This window comes from Arachis stenosperma, chromosome 10 (genome assembly GCF_014773155.1).
Source record: "Arachis stenosperma cultivar V10309 chromosome 10, arast.V10309.gnm1.PFL2, whole genome shotgun sequence".
NCBI lineage: Eukaryota > Viridiplantae > Streptophyta > Magnoliopsida > Fabales > Fabaceae > Arachis > Arachis stenosperma.
Window position 1 is genome coordinate 94,601,657 of NC_080386.1, and position 21,322 is coordinate 94,622,978.

The window sequence follows — 21,322 nt, forward strand, 5'->3', positions numbered from 1 at the left end:
TTATTTAAAATTCACTTTTCTGGATTTTACTATGAGTTTGTGTGTTTTTCTGTGATTTCAGGTATTTTCTGGCTGAAATTGAGGGACCTGAGCAAAAATCTGATTCAGAGGCTGAAAAGGACTGCAGATGCTATTGGATTCTGACCTCCCTGCACTCGAAGTGGATTTTCTGGAGCTACAGAAGCCCAATTGGCGCGCTCTTAACTGCGTTGAAAAGTAGACATTCTGGGCTATCCAACAATGTATAATAGTTCATACTTTGCCCGAGATTTGATGGCCCAAACCGGCGTTCCAAATCAGCTCAAGAATGCCCGGCGTTTAACGCCGGAACTGGCACAAGAATGGGAGTTAAACGCCCAAACTGGCACAAAAGCTGGCGTTTAACTCCAACAAATGTCTCTACACATGAAAGCTTCAATGCTCAGCCCAAGCACACACCAAGTGGGCCCGGAAGTGGATTTTTATGTCATTTACTCATCTTTGTAAACCCAAAGCTACTAGTTCTCTACAAATAGGACCTTTTACTATTGTATTCTCATCTTGGAGAGTTTTATGCTATCTTAGATCATGTTTTGGGAGCTGGCCTCATGGCCATGCCTAGACCTTTGTTCTTATGTATTTTCAACGGTGGAGTTTCTACACACCATAGATTAAGGTGTGGAGCTCTGCTATACCTCAAGTATTAATGCAATTACTATTGTTCTTCTATTCAATTCAACTTATTCTTGTTCTAAGATATTCATTCGCACCCAAGAACATGATGAATGTGATAATTATGTGACGCTCATCATCATTCTCACTTATGAACGCGTGCTTGACAACCACTTCCGTTCTACATGCAAACAAGGCTGGAATGTTTATCTCTTGGATTCCTTAATCAGAATCTTCGTGGTATAAGCTAGAATTGATGGCAGCATTCAAGAGAATCCGAAAGGTCTAAACCTTGTCTGTGGTATTCTGAGTAGGATTCAAGGATTGAATGACTGTGACGAGCTTCAAACTCGTGATTGTGGGACGTTAGTGACAGACGCAAAAGAATCACTGGATTCTATTCCGACATGATCGAGAACCGACAGCTGAATAGCCGTGCTGTGACAGAGTGCGTTGAACATTTTCACTGAGAGGAGGGGACTGTAGCCATTGACAACGGTGATGTCCAACATACAGCTTGCCATGGAAAGGAGTAAGAAGGATTGGATGAAGACAGTAGGAAAGCAGAGAGACGGAAGGGACAAAGCATCTCCATACGCTTATCTGAAATTCTCACCAATGAATTACATAAGTATCTCTATCCTTATTTTATATTCTATGTTATCCTCCATAACCATTTGAGTCTGCCTGACTGAGATTTACAAGGTGGCCATAGCATGCTTCATACCAACAATCTCCGTGGGATCGACCCTTACTCGCGTAAGGTTTATTACTTGGACGACCCAGTACACTTGCTGGTTAGTTGTGCGAAGTTGTGATAAAGAGTTGAGATTGCAATTGAGCGTACCATGTTGATGGCGCCATTGATGATCACAGTTTCGTGCACCAAGTTTTTGGCGCCGTTGCCGGGGATTGTTTGAGTTTGGACAACTGACGGTTCATCTTGTTGCTTAGATTAGGTAATTTTATTTTATGTTTAAGCTTTTTACTTCTTATTTTCAAAAAATCCAAAAAAAATTACAAAATCATAAAAACCAAAAATAATTTTATGTTTCTTGTTTGAGTCTAGTGTCTAATTTTAAGTTTGGTGTTAATTGCATGTTTCTATTCTTCTTGCATTTTTCGAATTCATTCATGTGTCTTCATTGATCTTCAAGTTGTTCTTGATGATTTCCTTGCTCTGATCTTTAAATTCTCTTGTCTTGAGTATTTTGTTGTTTCTCATATTCATTCTGAATTTGTTAGTGTCAATAGTATACAAACTTCTAAGTTTGGTGTCTTGCATGCATTGTTTATTTGATTTTAGTTGCATTTTGATTATTCCTCATCATTAAAAATTCAATTTTTTTTTAATTTGTGTCTTTTCAAGTCAATAATACAGAGAATTGAAGATTCAGAACATATAGCAGAGAAATTACACAGAAAAAGCTGGGCGTTTTGAACGCCCAGTGAAGAAGGAAAACTGGTGTTTAAACGCCAGACAGGGTACTTGGCTGGGCGTTTAACGCCCAAAAGGGTAGCATTTTGGGCGTTAAACGCCAGAATGTATACCATTCTGGGCGTTTAACGCCAGGATGGCACAAGAGGGAAGATTTTGTTTTTAATTCAGATTTTTTTTAAGTTTTTATAATTTTTCAAAATCAAATCTTTTTCAAATCAAATCTTTTCAATCATATATTTTCAAAATCAATTTCTTTCCATTTTCAAAAATACTTGCTAACAATTAATGATTTGATTCAACATTTCAATTATGTTGCCTTTTCTGTTGAGAAAGGTTTAATGTCTGAATCATATCTTTTAAATTTCTTGTTAGCCAAGTCATTAATTTTCAAAATCAAATCTTTTTAAATTGTTTTTCAAATCATATCTTCTCAATCATATCTTTTTAAAACTATATCTTTTCAATCATATCTTTTTAATCACATCTTTTTCAAAATAGTTTTCAATCATATCTTTTTTATTTCTAATTTCAAAATCTTTTTTAAAAATCACTTAATTTCTTTCCCAATCTTAGTTTTCGAAAATTAATTACTTTTTTTTTTCAAAATTTTCTTTATTAATTCACTTTAATTTTCGAAAATTTCTTCCCCTCTTCTCACATCTTTCTATTTATGGACTAACACTCATCCTCAATGCACAATTCGAACTCTATCCCTCTTGATAAGTTCGAATTCTTCTACCTCCTCCTTCTATTTTTCTTTTCCTCTGACACTTCAAGGAATCTCTATACTGTGACATAGAGGATTCCATATTTTCTTGTTCTCTTCTCTTTCATATGAGCAGGAGCAAGGACAAAAGCATTCTTGTTGAGGCTGACCCTGAACCTGAAAGGACCTTGAAGCGAAAGCTAAGAGAAGCTAAAGCACAACTCTCTGTAGAGGACCTAACAGAAATCTTCAAAGAAGAAGAACCCATGGCAGCCGAAAACAATAACAATGCCAACAATGCAAGGAAGGTGCTGGGTGACTTTACTGCACCTACTCCCGACTTCTATGGGAGAAGCATCTCTATCCCTGCCATTGGAGCAAACAACTTTGAGCTTAAACCTCAATTAGTTTCTCTAATGCAACAGAATTGCAAGTTTCATGGACTTCCATTAGAAGATCCTCATCAGTTTTTAGCTGAATTCTTGTAAATCTGTGACACTGTCAAGACCAATGGGGTTGACCCTGAGGTCTACAGACTTATGCTATTCCCTTTTGCTGTAAGAGACAGAGCTAGGATATGGTTGGACTCACAACCTAAAGAAAGCCTGAACTCTTGGGAAAAGCTAGTCAATGCCTTCTTGGAAAAGTTCTTTCCACCTCAAAAATTGAGTAAGCTTAGAGTGGAAGTCCAAACCTTCAGACAGAAGGAAGGTGAATCCCTCTATGAAGCTTGGGAAAGATACAAACAATTGATCAGAAAGTGTCCTTCTGACATGCTTTCTGAATGGAGCATCATAGGTATATTCTATGATGGTCTATCTGAACTGTCCAAGATGTCATTGGATAGCTCTGCTGGAGGATCTCTTCATCTGAAGAAGACACCTGCAGAAGCTCAAGAACTCATAGAAATGGTTGCAAATAACCAATTCATGTACACTTCTGAAAGGAATCCTGTGAACAATGGGACGAATCAGAAGAAAGGAGTTCTTGAGATTGATAATCTGAATGCCATATTGGCCCAGAACAAAATATTGACTCAGCAAGTCAATATGATTTCTCAAAGTCTGTCTGGAATGCAAGCTGCACCAGGCAGTACTAAGGACGCTTCACCTGAAGAAGAAGCTTATGATCCCGAGAACCCTTCAATGGAAGAGGTGAATTACATGGGAGAACCCTATGGAAACACCTATAATCCTTCATGGAGAAATCATCTAAATCTCTCATGGAATGATCAACAGAGACCTCAACAAGGTTTCAACAACAATAATGGTGGAAGAAACATGTTTAGCAATGGCAAGCCTTTTCCATCATCTTCTCAGCAACAGACATAGAATTCTAAGCAGAGCCACTCTGACTTAGCAACCATGGTCTCTGATCTAATCAAAACCACTCAAAGTTTCATGACAGAAACAAGGTCCTCCATTAGAAACTTGGAGGCACAAGTGGGTCAGCTAAGTATAAAAGTTACTGAACTCCCTCCTAGTACTCTTCCAAGCAATACAAAAGAGAATCCAAAAGGAGAGTGTAAGGCCATCAACATGGCCGAATTTGGAGAGGAGGAAGAGGCAGTGATCGCCACTGAGGAAGACCTCAATGGACGTCCACTGGCCTCCAATGAGTTTCCTAATGAGGAACCATGGGAATCTGAGGCTCACACTGAGACCATAGAGATTCCATTGGATTTACTTCTGCCATTCATGAGCTCTGATGAGTATTCTTCCTCTGAAGAGGATGAATATGTCACTGAAGAGCAAGTTGCTAAGTACCTTGGAGCAATCATGAAGCTAAAAGACAAGTTATTTGGTAATGAGACTTGGGAGGATGAACCCCCTTTGCTCATCAAAGAACTGGATGACTTGACTAGGCAGAGATTACCTCAAAAGAGACAGGACCCTGGGAAGTTCTCAATACCTTATGCCATAGGCACCATGACCTTTGAGAAGGCCCTGTGTGACCTAGGGTCAAGCATAAACCTTATACCTCTCTCTGTAATGGAGAAGCTAGGGATCTTTGAGATGCAAGCTGCAAGAATCTCACTAGAGATGGCAGACAATTCAAGAAAACAAGCTTATGGACTTGCAGAGGATGTTCTGGTAAAGATTGAAGACCATTACATCCCTGCTGGTTTCATAGTCCTAGAGACTGGGAAGTGCATGGATGAATCCATCATCCTTGGCAGACCCTTCCTAGCCACAGCAAAGGCTGTGATTGATGTTGACAGAGGAGAATTGATCATTCAAGTGAATGAAGAATCCTTTGTGTTTAAGGCTCAAGGATATCCCTCTGTAACATTGGAGAGGAAGCATGAAGTGCTTCTCTCAAAACAGAGTCAAACAGAGCCCCCACAGTCAAACTCTAAGTTTGGTGTTGGGAGGCCACAACCAACTTCTAAGTTTGGTGTTGAACCCCCACATTTAAACTCTAAGTTTGGTGTTGGGAGGTTCTAACAAGGCTTTGAGTATCTGTGAAGCTCCATAAGAGCCCACTGTCAAGCTACTGACATTAAAGAAGCGCTTGTTGGGAGGCAACCCAATGTTATATTTATCTATTTTCCTTTGTTATTTTATGTTTTCTATAGGTTGATGATCATGGGAAGTCACAAAATCAATTGAAAAAGCAAAAACAGCATGAAAAATAGAAAGAAAAATAGCACACCCTGGAGGAAAACTTGCTGGCGTTTAAACGCCAGTGAAGACAGCAAATGGGCGTTCAACGCCCAGTCTGGTACTATTCTGGGCGTTTAACGCCAGAAAGGGGCACCAGACTGGCGTTAAACACCAGGAAAGGGCAAGAAGCTGGCGTTAAACGCCAGAAATGGGCACCAGCCCGGCGTTTAACGCCAGAATTGGCATAAAGAGCATTTTTGCTCGCCACTTGGTGCAGGGATAAATTTTCCTTGACACCTCAGGATCTGTGGACTCCACAAGATCCTCACCTACCCCACCACTCTCTCTTTTCTTCACCCATTCACCAATCACCTCAACACCTCTTCCCCAAAAATCCCTCACCTATCAAATCCCACCATTCTCTTCACCACTCACATCCATCCTTCATAAAACCCCACCTACCTCACCATTCAAATTCAAACCACTTTCCCTCCCAATTCCACCGATACATGACTGAACCTTCCCCTCTCTACACCCCTATATAAACCCTCCTTCACTCCTTCATTTTCACACAACCTACACACTACTTCTCCCCTTTGGCCGAAAAATAAAGCCACCTCCATCTCCCCTATTTCTTCTTCTTCTACTCTCTTCTTTCTTCTTTTGCTTGAGGACGAGCAAACCTACTAAGTTTGGTGTGGTAAAAGCATTGCTTTTTGTTTTTCCATAACCATTTATGGCATCTAAGGCCGGATAAACCTCTAGAAAGAGGAAAGGAAAGGCAAAAGCTTCCACCTCCGAGTCATGGGAGATGGAGAGATTCATCTCAAGGGTGCATCAAAACCACTTCCATGAAGTTGTGGCCATGAAGAAGGTGATCTCCGAGGTCCCTTTCAAACTCAAAAGAGGTCAACTTTAATCAAAGGTTGGACCAAGTCCTCATGGATATCTGTGTGGAAGGAGCTCAATGCAAACAGGAGATCCCACTCATAGACATGAGCATGAGAAAATTCCTCATCATCAAATCCCTGAGATGCCTCAAGGGATGCACTTTTCTCCACAAAACTATTAGGAGCAAATCAACACCTCCCTTGGAGAATTGAGTTCCAACATGGGACAACTAAGGGTGGAGCACCAAGAACATTCCATTCTCCTCCATAAAATTAGAGAAGATCAAATAATCATGAGAGAGGAGCAACAAAGGCAAGAAAGAGACATTGAGGAGTTCAAGGAGATGAACGCCCCTACACTAGGAGGGTCAACTTTAATCAAAGGTTGGACCAAGTCCTTATGGACATATGTGTGGAAGAAGCTCAATGGAAGAGAGACTCCAAAGGCAAGCCAGTCCAACTAAGAATACTGGACCTCAAGCCTGTGGCTAGAGGATGGTTGGAGTTCATTCAACGCTCCATCATTCCCACTAGCAACCGATCTGAAGTTACTGTGGATCGGGCCATCATGATTCATGGCATCATGATTGGAGAGGAAGTAGAAGTTCATGAGGTCATCTCCAATGAATTCTACAAAATAGCCGACAAGCCCTCACCCATGGCACGGCTAGCTTTTCCTCACCTTATTTGCCATCTATGTTACTCAGCTGGAGTTATCATAGAAGGAGACATCTCCATTGAAGAGGATAAGCCCATCACCAAGAAGAGGATGGAGCAAGCAAGAGAGACCCTTCACGGTTCTCAAGAGATGCATGAGGAAGCTCATCATCAAGAAATCCCTGAGATGCCTCAAGGGATGCACTTTCCTCCCAACAACTATTGGGAACAACTCAACACTTCCTTAGAAGATTTGAGCCACAATGTTGAACAACTAAGGGTGGAACATCATGAGCACTCCATCATTCTCCATAAAATAAGAGAAGATCAAAGAGCAATGAGGGAGGAGCAACAAAGGCAAGGAAGGGACATAGAAGAGCTTAAGAACATCATTGGTCCTTCAAGAAGAAGACGCCACTAAAGGTGGATTCATTCCTTGTTCTTTATTTCTTTCTGTTTTCGGTTTTTAATGTTGTGTTTATCTATGTTTTGTGTCTTTACTTCATGATCACTAGTATGTAACCATGCCTTGAAGCTATGAATAAAATCTTTTAATCCTTCACCTCTCTTAAATGAAAAATGTTTTAATTCAAAAGAACAAGAAGTACATGAATTTCGAATTTATCCTTGAATTTAGTTTAATTATATTGATGTGGTGACAATACTTTTTGTTTTCTGAATGAATGCTTGAACAGTGCATATGTCTTTTGATCTTGTTGTTTATGAATGTTAAAACTGTTGGCTCTTGAAAGAATGATGAACAAAGAGAAATGTTATTGATGATCTGAAAAATCATGAAATTGATTCTTGAAGCAAGAAAAAGCAGTGAAAAAGAAAGCTTGCGAAACAAAAAGTGGCGAAAAAAAATAAGAAAGAAAAAGAAAAAGCAAGCAGAAAAAGCCAATAGCCCTTAAAACCAAAAGGCAAGGGTAAAAAGGATCCAAGGCTTTGAGCATCAATGGATAGGAGGGCCCAAGGAAATAAAATCCAGGCCTAAGCGGCTAAATCAAGCTGTCCCTAACCATGTGCTTGTGTCATGAAGGCCCAAGTGAAAAGCTTGAGACTAAGTGGTTAAAGTCGTGATCCAAAGCAAAAGAGTGTGCTTAAGAGCTCTGGACACCACTAACTGGGGACTCTAGCAAAGCTGAGTCACAATCTGAAAAGGTTCACCCAGTTATATGTCTGTGGCATCTATGTATCCGGTGGTAATACTGGAAAACAAAATGCTTAGGGCCACGGCCAAGACTCATAAGTAGCTGTGTTCAAGAATCAACATGCTTAACTAGAAAAGTCAATAACACTATCCAAAATTCTAAGTTCCTAAAGAAGCCAATCATTCAGAACTTCAAAGGAAAAAGTGAGATGCCAAAACTGTTCAGAAGCAAAAAGCTACAAGTCCCGCTCATCTAATTATAATTAATATTCATTGATATTCTGGAATTTATAGTATATTCTCTTCTTTTTATCCTATTTGATTTTCAGTTGCTTAGGGACAAGCAACAATTTAAGTTTGGTGTTGTCATGAGCGGATAATTTATACGCTTTTTGGCATTGTTTTTAGGTAGTTTTTAGTAAGTTCAAGCTACTTTTATTGATGTTTTCATTAGTTTTTATGATAAATTCACATTTCTGGACTTTACTATGAGTTTGTGTGTTTTTCTGTGATTTCAGGTAATTTCTGGCTGAAATTGAGGGACTTGAGCAAAACTCTAAAAAAGGCTGACAAAAGGACTGCTGATGCTGTTGGAATCTGACCTCCTGCACTCAAAATGGATTTTCTGGAGCTACAGAACTCCAAATGGCGTGCTCTCAACGGCGTTGGAAAGTAGACATCCATAGCTTTCCAGCAATATATAATAGTTTATACTTTATTCGGGAATTAACGACGTAACTTGGTGTTGAACGCCAAGTACATGCTGCTATCTGGAGTTAAACGCCAGAAAAACATCATGATCCGGAGTTGAACGCCCAAAACACGTTATAACTTGGAGTTCAACTCCAAGAAAAGCCTCAGCTCGTGGATAGATCAAGCTCAGCACAAACATACACCAAGTGGGTCCCGAAAGTGGATTTATGCATCAATTACTTACTCATGTAAACCCTAGGAGCTAGTTTATTATAAATAGAACTTTTTACTATCATAATCTCATCCTGGATTGTATTTTGAATCCTGTGATCACGTTTTGGGGGCTGGCCATTCGGCCATGCCTGAACCTTTCACTTATGTATTTTCAACGGTGGAGTTTCTGCACACCATAGATTAAAGGTGTAGAGCTCTGCTGTACCTCAAAGTTTCAATACAATTATTATTACTTTCTATTCAATTCTCTTTTATTCTTATTCCAAGATATACGTTGCACAACACTTTGATGAATGTGATGATCCGTGACACTCATCATCATTCTCACCTATGAACGCGCGTGACTGACAACCACTTCCGTTCTACCTTAGGCCGAGCGCATATCTCTTAGATTCCCCAACAGAATCTTTGTGGTATAAGCTAGATAGATGGCGGCATTCATGGGGATCCGGAAGGTCTAACCTTGTCTGTGGTATTCCGAGTAGGATCCCGGGAATCCGGAAAGTCTAACCTTGTCTGTGGTATTCCGAGTAGGATTCCGGTATTGAATGACTGTGACGAGCTTCAAACTCCTGAAGGCTGGGCGTGATGACAAACGCAAAAGAATCAATGGATTCTATTCCAACCTGATTGAGAACCGACAGATGATTAGCCGTGCTGTGACAGAGCATTTGGACCATTTTCACTGAGAGGATGGGATGTAGCTATCAACAAGGGTGATGCCTCCAGACGATTAGCCGTGCAGTGACAGCGCATAGGACCATTTTTCCGAGAGGATTGAAAGTAGCCATTGATGATAGTGATGCCCTACATACAGCTTGCCATGGAAAGGAGTAAGAAGGATTGGATGAAAGCAATAAGAAAGTAGAGATTCGAAAGGATTCTAGCATCTCCACACGTCTATCTGAAATTCCCACTACTGATTTACATAAGTATTTCTATCCCTTTTTATTTTTTATTTATTATTAATTATTTGAAAATACATAAACCAATTTAATCTGCCTAACTGAGATTTACAAGGTGACCATAGCTTGCTTCATACCAACAATCTCTGTGGGATCGACCCTTACTCACGTAAGGTATTACTTGGATGACCCAGTACACTTGCTGGTTAAGTTGAACGGAGTTATGAACCATGGTATTGGCATCATGTTTTTGGCGCCATTGCCAGGGAATGAAAAGCAATGAATTTTACAAAATACAATAACAAAGGAATCACAATTTCGTCCACCAGATATATAGTTGCTTCCCCCTTCAAATATGCTCCAAAGCCTTCAAAAAATGGGCCAAAAAGCCCCAAAATGCGAGTCCACGTGCAATTTTAATGGAGGCACGCACTGGTAACTGTGCGTATGCATAGGTCTGTGCATGGGCACAGCCTGTGCGTGGGCACAGGTGCTGATTTCCATTATGTTCTGAGCATGGGTACAGCCTGTGCGTGGGTACAGGTGCTATTTTTTACCCCTGTGCATAGGCACCGGTGCTGTTTTTGACCCTTGTGCATAGGCACAGGTCCTGATTTTTCATTCTGTGTGTGGGCACAGATGTTGTGCGTGGGCACAGATGTTGTGCATGGGCACAGGCTGAGATACTTTTCTCCTTTGTTTTCTTCATGTTTTCTCCTTTTTTGCTTGCTTTCTTCCACTTCTACCAAACCATTCTTGTCTCTAGGACCTGAAATCACTCAACAAACATATCACAGCATCAAATGGAATAAAAGTGCAATTAAATTGCTCAATTTAAGCACAAAAATGCATGTTTTCACATTTAGGTTCAATTTAGGGATCAAACACAAAAGTATGCTATTTTCGTGAATAAGTGTGAGTTTATGTGATGAAATCCATCCAATTCAAGCTAAAATATATTGTCAAATATGGACTCATCAATTTCTCCACACTTAAATGATAGCATGTCCTCATGCTAAACCAAACAAAGAGAATGATCAAAAGGAAACAACTTATTAAATGCAACTATCTTTATGCATGCAAGTATGTATATATTATATATAACTATATATACTATAGTATCCTATTGAATTGGTGAAAACAAACAATCAAATTCCCAAGCAAGTATATAGACATATAGGGCTATGCGAGGAAATAATCCAATGCACTCAAAATCTAAAGATTGATTTACTCATCAAAATGAAGCAACTTGAAAGAATACATGATAAGAAGTATGGAAACATAGAGTTGAGTGATCGAACCCTCACTAGGTGTGTATACACTCTCAACGCTCGGTGTTTTAGGGTCTAATCACTCAAGTCTCCTCCTAATCATGCTTTCAAGGTTTTGCTTTTCATCTAACAATCAACAAATATGTTATGCGTGAGTGCAAGTATCATGAGGTCTTTAGAGGGTTGTAATGGGGTTAGAGTTAAGGTGGGATGAATATGGCTAAGTGGACTAAGGAATTGGATCTTTGACTAGCTCAAGTGTCCAACTCAACCAAATAACAGAATATGCAACCTAACTTCCCATAATCACACTTTTTATACACATTCATGCATCTTTATTATTCAAATCCACATATGCACTTCTTATTCATCATTTTTTTCTTTAGGATGACTTTTGTCCCATTTTATTACTATTATTATTTTTTTCATTTCGTTTTTCATATTTTTTTCTTTTTCTAGGACAAATGCATATGGTTAAAGCAAATTGATACATAAATGTGCATCCATTTCCCAAAAAAAAAATTGTTTTTTTCTTTTTCAATGCATACCCAATACAAACTTTTTTTATTCACTACCAATGTTTCCCAAAAGTTCCCCCCACACTTAAATAAAACACACTCTTCAACCTAAGCTAATCAAAGATACGATTCAAGGTAATTCATGGTTCTTCGCTTAGGGTTGTGATGTGCTAACAATTAGAACAAAGGGATTAAAAGCTCAAAATGGGTTAACAAAGGTAGATGCGAGGGTAGGTCCATATGAGTGAGTGAGTTTAATTCAAAAATGGCCTCAATCATGCTAAATGCATCCAAAACATCAAACATTAAAAATAAAGAATCAAGCAAAACCAAGATTACAATCATAGAAGGAGCATAGCACACAATGAACAAAATTTGTGGTTATAATGTGTAATCACTCATTAAGGCTCAACACTCACAAGGTTGCTTTGTTCTATCTCTCTTCTATGTTCCATAAAAGTCATTCAAGAAAGTTTTAAAAATAATTTTCCAAATCAATTCAATAGAATGCCCTTGAAACAAAATTCTTGGAAAATTCTTGTTGTTTGCAACCAACATTATTTCCTATATGTATGATGTGATGGATGCAAATTTTTTCAAAAATTCCTAGTTCTATTCCAAATCTTCAAGAACCAAAAATTAACATGAACAATTAGGACAAAATTAAACTAGGCACATGTTATTCACAACATCCAATCACAACCAATATCTATACTATATATACCAAGAAAATGCAATATATATATTAACTAGAGTAAAGATGCAATAATAAAAAATACTAACAAATATCTACAAGAAACATAATAAAAGAAAACAAAAAATGAAAGTGCAAAGTGTTTGGGAAAAGAAAGTTTACGCCCCAAAAATGGTGAATCCTCCCCCCACACTTAAGCGTTGCACGGTCTTCCGTGCACGAACACAATCTTGGGGCAATGTCTCTCAAGAGATCCACCTTTAGTTGGCGGATGCGGGGGTTCGAGTTGCATGGAAATTGTCAAGTTCAATGCATTCTCGGCATCTCCATCCTTGGTGTCCTCCTCCTCTCCCGACTCCTTGCCGTTATGTCTCATCTTCAAAAAGAGTGAATAAGGTATAATTAGGAATCATAGGGCAAGTAGCACAAAAGGGTAAAGGGGGAGACTAACAAGCATCTAATTGAGGAAGTTTGTATAGAGGTGTGGTATGATAAAAAAAAATTAGCCATGTGTGTATTCCAATTATGCGCGCGGTTGGAACATGCACAACGGCCGGTTAAAATAGCATCCACACAATCAAAAGTAATAGCATGTGTTTCTCAATTAGATGGTCTAGGTTGCAATTAAAGAATAACAAGAGATAAGACACAAACAAACCTAGGTAACCACAAAAGTGAATTGAGTGTTTGAGGTATTGGATATTGAAATTGTGAAAGTGAAAGCACAAAATTGATATAAAATAGCATAATAAATAACAACTAATCCATTAATGAAAAGAAAACCGCTTATTCATCATGAAACATAAAGAAAAAGTCACATGGTAAAGGTACTTGTTACAAAAAGTGACAAGCTTGATAAGAACCAAGTTGAATCACTCAAACAAATGCAAGGCATTAACAAGGAACAAGTACCGGACATGTGATGAATTTGATATGGAAAATCATGATGAACAAGTAATTTCAACTCAACTCCCATAATTCAATATGCACTTATAAGAATTTATCCTAGTGGTAAAGTCAAAACATGAGTTATCAAACCCACTAGGTTCTAGTAAATTGAGGCAAAGCATAAGTGCATTGATGATATTCAAATAAAAAGCAACCCAATCAATGTAAAGCAACACTTGCAACTTATTCAATTAACAGGAAAGTAAACCAAAAATAACATAACTACTAAAATAAAAATGAGATGCAATGAAAACTAAGTAAAACAAGTAGAGAAACATAAGAAAAGTAAGAGAAGAGAGAGGTGAAAGGGGGTGGAAGTGTGTTAGGGCTCAAAGAAAAATGCAATAAAAATTTTGCCCAAAACAGCACTTGTGCGTACGCACAAGCATGTGTGCGTACGCACACTAAGTGAAAAAGGGAAGGGGTGCGTCCACACAGAGTGTGCAAACGCTCTGGACAGAGAGAAAAACAAGAAGTGTGCATACACACAAAACACTTTTTTTTAAGGAGGATCATGTGTGCGCGCGCACACGATACCGTGCGCGCGCACACGATACCGTGCGCGCGCACAGAAGCAAATAGGGGTGAGGGTGTTCACGCGCACAAGCTGTGCCATTACTCCCACCAGAGGGGATGCGGGTTGGCGTGCGGACGCACATGCCTGTGCGGCCGCACAAGGAGCGCAAGAAGGGTACGCACAGGACGTGAAACAAGGAGGTTTGTGCGCACGCATAGGTGTGTGCGCACGCACAGATGCTCTGTTTTCCAAAAAGTTTTCTTCAAATTCTAGGGGTCTCCACCTTATCTCAACACATTTTACAACCCCAAACATTCAAAATCCATAAAATCATTATCCATATGAAACTTAACCTACCCAACTCAAAAATTAAACTAACCTAAGCTAACCAAAACAAGCAAATTTGCAAGAAACTAAAATTAAAACAAGTAAAGTATAGGAACAATGTTACCATGGTGGGGTGTCTCCCACCTAGCACTTTGGTTTATAGTCCTTAAGTTGGACTTGTTGAGGAGACTCGTGTTAGGGTTGCTTGCGTTTCCACTCCTCCTTGAATCTTCATCCATGCTTGCACTTCAAGGCTCCTTCGGGATCCCATATTATAGGCATCCGGTCACCTTCTTGTTGATCTCTATGCTTCAAGCCGGATGGACAAGCTTTCAAATGACCCTTGAAACAACCGAACGTTCTCCGGAAACCACTCAATTGTGCTTCACACTATGCTTAAGCTCCAATTCTTGAATTAGTCTCCTTGAAGAACCTTGGACTCCTTTGACAACCAATCCCCATTTTTCCACTATGTACCAACCCAAGAAGGACCTTGAGTTGGTAGTCCGTCTCCAAGATAGCATATTGATAGGGGCTAATGAAGCTCATAGGTGAGATTGCCACCCACTCAATATGCTCTTGGTTGTCAACCTCTTCCTCACCAACTTCCTCTTCCTCCTCTTCCCCATCACTCACATCATAACATGGAGGTTGCGAGAAGTCTACCTCCATGTCTCTCTCAAACTCAATGGGAGGAGGCTCATTAGGATCATTGAGGGGATTGATCAAGGAGGACAAAAATCATCAATGATGGAATCCTCATCTTGATCAATCTCTCTCAACTCCTCCTTTCTCTCCTCCGGTTCACATACTTCACTCTCTCCCTCTTGTTGCACTTCAGGTGCAAAACCCTTCTTCTTTCCCTTGTGGCTCCATGCTCTCCTCTTTACCACATTCTTTAGTTGATCCTATACATTCCTCAAGAGGAATGCCTTGATCGGATGAGTGTAAAAGGATTAAGCGGTTTACCGCTTCGCCTATGGTAGCCATGAAGTGCCCTTGTGTCCTTCGGAATCTTTCTTGCTCTTGGAGAAAGGCTTGAATGTCTTGTGGTTCTTGGGCCAAGGGTGGAAAAGCTTCACATTGTGGTGAAAAATGAGGTTCATTATTTAGGAGGAAGGTTGTATATGTAGGAGGTAGTTCATGTTGATGAGCATCTGGAGGTGGTATGTATGGATGTGGTTGTTGGTAGTAGTGGTGTGGTGTTTGAAAATGTGGTGGTTGAGGATTATGTTGGGGGTATGATCATAGGTATATGGTGGTGGAGGTGTATAATCAAGATGAAATCCATTATATCCTTGGGTTGGGTATGTGCATTGGGAAGGGTATGACTCATTATAGAATAGAGGAGGTTGCTCCTTCCAAAAGTGATGCTCCAATCCCATGATGCAATCTAAAATTGAAGTTATCAAACCCTAGAAAATAATCACAACCAAACTCCAAACCAAGAGGGTGATAACTCATAGAGAAAATAGAAAACAAAAACTAAAGACATCAATTAACAAAATAAACAAAATCCTAATTACCAACAAAAACAAACAAAAAACCAAAAAGTATCTATTCACACTATTCACATATTAACAACAACCAAAACATAGCACTCATGACGCTAGTTCCCCGGCAACGGTGCCAAAATTTGACGATGGCCAAAAGCACAGGTTTGGATTTTCGCACTAAAAATAGGATTGACGTTGCAAGTATAGTCCAAACCCAACCATTGATCATCAATCAAATTATATTTCTAAAGATGTCACTAATCAAAGCAAATATATATACCGAGAGTATTTCAACTTCCGGGTCGTTCTCCCTAGGAACTAGTGCCGACAAGTGCATATAATTTTGGTTGTGAGAAAGCAAGGGGGTTTTCAATGATAGAAGTAGACAAACAAATAAAGAGATAAAAGAACTAGACAAAATTGCAATTAATGAACTAATAAAGGAATAAAAGAACTATGTATGCAGTATAAACAAGTAAGACTATAAAGTGGTGAAAATGTGATTTAAAACAAAAATGAAACCTTGACTTGGGATGAGTTATGAAATTCCTTCCTTGTTATAACCACAACTATGATAATTGTGATGGATTAATCTCACTAAGTCAACCGTTAACATCGAAGGAAAAGTTAAGTGAGCATAATTGTTATTAATCCACAAATCCTAACTAACTTACCAAACTAGTTGGTAAAAAACTAGCGTTTGCGGAAATAATAACAACTAACAACCCAAGAATTATCACTAATATTGGACATTATGGTTCTAGTAATCCATAAACTCATTTTCCCCAAGTCAAGGAGTGAAAATTACCCCATAATCAAAATTGGCATTTCATCAAACACATAATGGACATAAACATAAAATATGACAAAATTGGGAAAATGATAAAAACTATGAATCATAAATGCTCAAAATCAATAAAAGCAACTCAAACAAACATAAAATAAGTATCAAACGTCAAATTCAACAACTAGAAATCCAAAATTGCAAGGCTATGTAAATATTGACAAAGGAAACTAAAGTAGAAGAAAGTGAAGAACAAGTAGTGTAATAAAAGAGGAATTAAAGAAATACTTACAATGAGATAGCGAAATCCAAGAACAAAATTGAAGTATAAAATGCTAAATTGAAACCCTAATTAAAACCCTAAGAGAGAAAACCTAAAACTAAACTACTCTAAATCTACTCCTAAAATGTGTTGTATGAAGTATGGTAGTGTATGGTATGATATATAGTTGTTTTCCCCTTTAAATATGCTCCAAAGCCTTCAAAAAATAGGCCAAAAAGCCCCCAAAATGGGAGTCCACGTGCAATTTTAATGGTGGCACACGTTGGTACCTGTGCGTGGGCACAGAAGTTGTGTGTGGGCACAGGTGCTGATTTCCATTCTGTTCTGAGCATGGGCATAGCCTGTGTGTGGACACAGGTGCTATTTTTGACTCCTGTGCAGGGGCACAGAAGCTATGCATGGGCACAGGTCCTGATTTTCCATTCTGTGCATCGGCACAGATGCTGTGCGTGGCCACAGGTTGAGATGCTTTTCTCCTTTGTTTTCTTCATGTTTTCTCCCTTTTTGCTTGCTTTCTTCCACTTCTACCAAACCATTCTTGTCTCTAGGACCTGAAATCACTCAACAAACATATCAAATGGAATAAAGTGAGATTAAATTGCTCAATTTAAGCACAAAAATGCATGTTTTCACATTTAGGTTCAATTTAGGGATCAAACACAAAAGTATGCTATTTTGGTGAATAAGTGTGAGTTTATGTGATAAAATCCATCCAATTCAAGCTAAAATATATCGTCAAATATGGACTCATCACAGGCTTAAATAGTATGTCGGTCGAACTCTCTTGGCCACCAAAGTTATGTGCAGATTCGCATTAGCAAAGATCATTGTAATTACCACAGGGTTGTCATGATCAGGTGTCACTCCTTGTTCATCCTCTTTGGTGACTGAGATTGTGGGCAGATCGGAAGCTCTACTGTCTTTCCCGACTTGGTATACCTCCTTAAGATGTCTTTTACATGAAGACTTAGTAACTCCTCCTCTTGCGAATCCTTTATTATCATGTGTATATGCTTATCAAAGGTTTGTGGTGGCCGATCTCGCCAACTTCCATCTTCATCTCCTCTCTTCCTCTTTCTTAGGTCATCCGACCTTCAGCGAGGAACCTTTCTACCCGACTTTCTCTAACCAAGTTTTCTATAACATTTTTCAGATCATAATAGTTATTAGTAGAATGCTCGTATAGTTTGTGATACTCGCAATATTCTATCCGACTTCTGCCGTGTTTGTGTTTAATAGGACGAGGAGATGGAAGCTTTTTAGTATAACAGATCTCCCTGTAGATATCAACAAGAGAAACTCGGAGTGGGGTATAGTTATGCTATATTCGAGGCTTCTCTGAATTGTACTCCTCTTTTTTCTTTGCTCATTTTCCTTATCCCGAGCTTGGTAAGGAAGGGTTGGCTTTGGGACTGGATCTCTAAGTCGGGCCTTTTTCTTCATATTGATATACTTCTCTACCACTCTTGCACTTCGTACAAAGAAGTCGGGTGTCACTTTGATATAGATTGAAAAAAGGGCAATTCTCTAAGGCCGTTAACCAACTCTATTATCACTACTTCGAGAGGTAAGTTTTGTATTTCGAAGCAAGCTTTGTTGAATCTTTCCATATAATCTCGAAATTATTCCTGACCACTTGTTTTACCCTTAAGAGACTTGGAACATGTTTGACTTTATCCTTCTAAACTGAAAATCGGGTAAGAAACTTTCTTGCCAAATCATCAAAGCAAGTCACTCACCTAGGCAGTAAGTTATCAGACCATTTCATGTTGCTTTGGTATGTGTTATCGGGAAGGCCTTACGATGAGATGCATCAAATGCATTAGCCAGGTACATCCGACTTTTAAAGTTTCTAAGGTGGTGTCTCTCGTCGTAAAGATCTATGTCGGGACTTTTAAAGTTTTTGGGAACTCTAGCTCACATGATTTCCTCAACGAAGGATCTTCTCATCCAAGAGGGCTTTCCTCTCGATTGGCCTGATTGTTTCGACTTCTAAGGTCGGCTTCTAATCTTGAGAGCTTTTTCTCCATCTCTCTTTGTTGCTGTACCTTTTTTCACAATTCTTTTTCCGCTTCTCGTTGTCGTTCAGCTTTTTGCTCGAGTTGCTCTAATCGACTGTGATGCCTGTGTATGAGTCCCAGTATCTCTGTGGGATGAGGAGGTTTTTCATCGTCAGGTGGGTGAATTTCTGAATGGACCCACCGTGGTGGTAGATTTCCGGATGTACCTCCCTGTGATGGGGTACTTGTTCTTTCCTATGGTGGAGGTAGCACAAGTGCTCGATCATCGTTGTGAGGCTTCGATTCCAATTCAGATGCCGTATGGCTGTCCTTGAAATGATTGTCCGCCATGCGTAGGTGTAGGCTCCCAGGTCACTGGCAATGACGCCAATGTTCCGAGGGTTACCTAAAACTGGATTGTGTTTAGGATTGAACGTGAGGTCCAGACTCCCTCTGTGACACTGACTGACTTGTATTGGAGCTGAGGTGCCGCCGTCCGAGTTCTTTGTGAAGAGGTGGGGGTGGTACCTGCAAGAGACTCCGATATTTAAGTTAGCAAAGATTTTAGGCAGATTTTTTTTGTAGATTGGGTTCTAAATATATCTGAGTTTGTAGTATATTTACAGTAAAATAGATAACCATCTTGTAGTGTAGTTCCACCTTTGATGGTGGATAACTATTCCCTACTCCCTTCTAAATAAGTAAAAGATATCTTAGGAGTTAGTTACTTTTTTAGCTTAATAAGGTTGAACTACCGTTGTCATGCCCGACCTCTATGAGGTTGGGTAGAAGTAGATGAGGCCACCTTTATTGGGTGGACTTCTAACCTTTTTAGGATTGACTTTATTTTGGGTCAGTATATGAAAAGTATTTTAAAAAAAACGTCTAGAGAGCCAACTACAACATAAGCCAACTCAAACCAATCTTTTGTATTTTTAGTTTTGAAATTCGAAAAATTAGAATAGTGGGAAGTTATTTTTTCTTTTTTGTAATAGATCTCTTATTTTTCAACTAGTTGACTTTAGTTAGCTACCTCCTAGTTAGTTTCCCAACAAAATTAATTTTTAAGAGTTAATCTAAACTAATCCTTAATTTTAATTAATACATTAGAAAATGATTAACTTTTCTTTGAAGAGGTTCTAGTTAGAAATTTGTTATTAGTCTAATAAATTAATACATATATAAAATAAAATTTAAATTTATAACTCTTATTTAAATAAATTAATAAACTAATCATCATTGGTTGGCAAAAGATTAACAAGTTCTCAATAGTCACTGCCAGGCAAAAAAAAATGATCAATTGAGGTCTCGCTTATTATATATAACACTTAAGTCATTGTTGTAAAAATCAAACATCAAAGTTAAATTTGTTACTTCTCTAATGAGGGAGTGATATTTTGTTTCTAATTTATCCCCACACGCTACCACTATATCTATGGCATCTTGACTTGGAGTGAATTGGATCTCTTGATAGTTAGGGGAGATTTTACTATGCTGAAGGCTTCTCCTTTCTTTAAATGCTGAAAACACATGTACAGACGGCAGAAATGATACGCAGTGAATGAGAAAGTATGGAAAAACTGAGTTTCTGCTTTGTAGCAGATCATGGATCCCATAGAGCAGCAGTCGTACACACTTATTTATAATTATAATATTGGTTTAATTCTTGCAGTAACTAAAGTGTGTAGTGTTTTTGTAACTATGGTTGGAATTTATTGCAAAAACTGTAATGTGTTATTTCAAAAAAGAGTAACTCGGATTTAAAAGAGTAATATGTTTGGACTTAGCCAAAAAACTTTAGTCTTATTAAAATACTATTTGTAGTACATAATTTAAGAGTGGATTACAAGACCAAAAAAAACCTACATTAGATTGATCAAAATAAAGAAAAAGGAGTTATGCTTATCATGTTAGAAAATTTTTTGTTTTTCTGAAAAGTCTTAAATAAAAATGTCATAAAAAATACTATAAAAATATGTAATTTAATAACTATAAGTTGTGACCATATTTGTTGGTAAGATGAAAGATAGTGATAATATAGCTTTTGGATTGAAAATTAAGTGTTAATTTTTTTTATGAAATTAAACACCATTTCTTAAAAATTAATTATCAATAGCAATCACCTTTATTTACTTGTAATGTAGAGAGTACGGTACTTCCAGTTATTTTGTTATTCAATTTCTTTATCATTGTATTTATAATTTTTATTTTTTTTAAATTGTTAATAATTTCAATTAACATGAATAAGTGAATGAAAATACAAATAAAAATAAAAAACATAAATGCCACACAAAAAAAAGTAGAAATAAAAAAGTTATCAAAATAAATAAAAATAAAAATATGAAGACTATGAAAATAAATAATCTTATTTTAATTTATTTTCACAGTTTTCATATTTTTATTTTAATTTATTTTTATAACTTTTTTATTTCTATTTTTTTTTTCTGGTATTCATGTTTCTTATTTTTATTTGTATTTTCATTCACTTATTCATATTAATTGAAATTCTTAACAATTTAAAAAATAAAAAATATAAATATAACGATGA

At 38.1% G+C, this 21,322-nt stretch overlaps 1 non-coding gene across 1 annotated transcript; it reads right to left on the reverse strand.

Moving 5' to 3' along the window:
• Positions 1–3,469: 3,469 nt before the first annotated feature.
• Positions 3,470–3,577, reverse strand: LOC130958737 (small nucleolar RNA R71). The gene has a single exon (XR_009077843.1). It is a non-coding gene; the product is annotated as a small nucleolar RNA R71 (small nucleolar RNA).
• Positions 3,578–21,322: the final 17,745 nt, after the last annotated feature.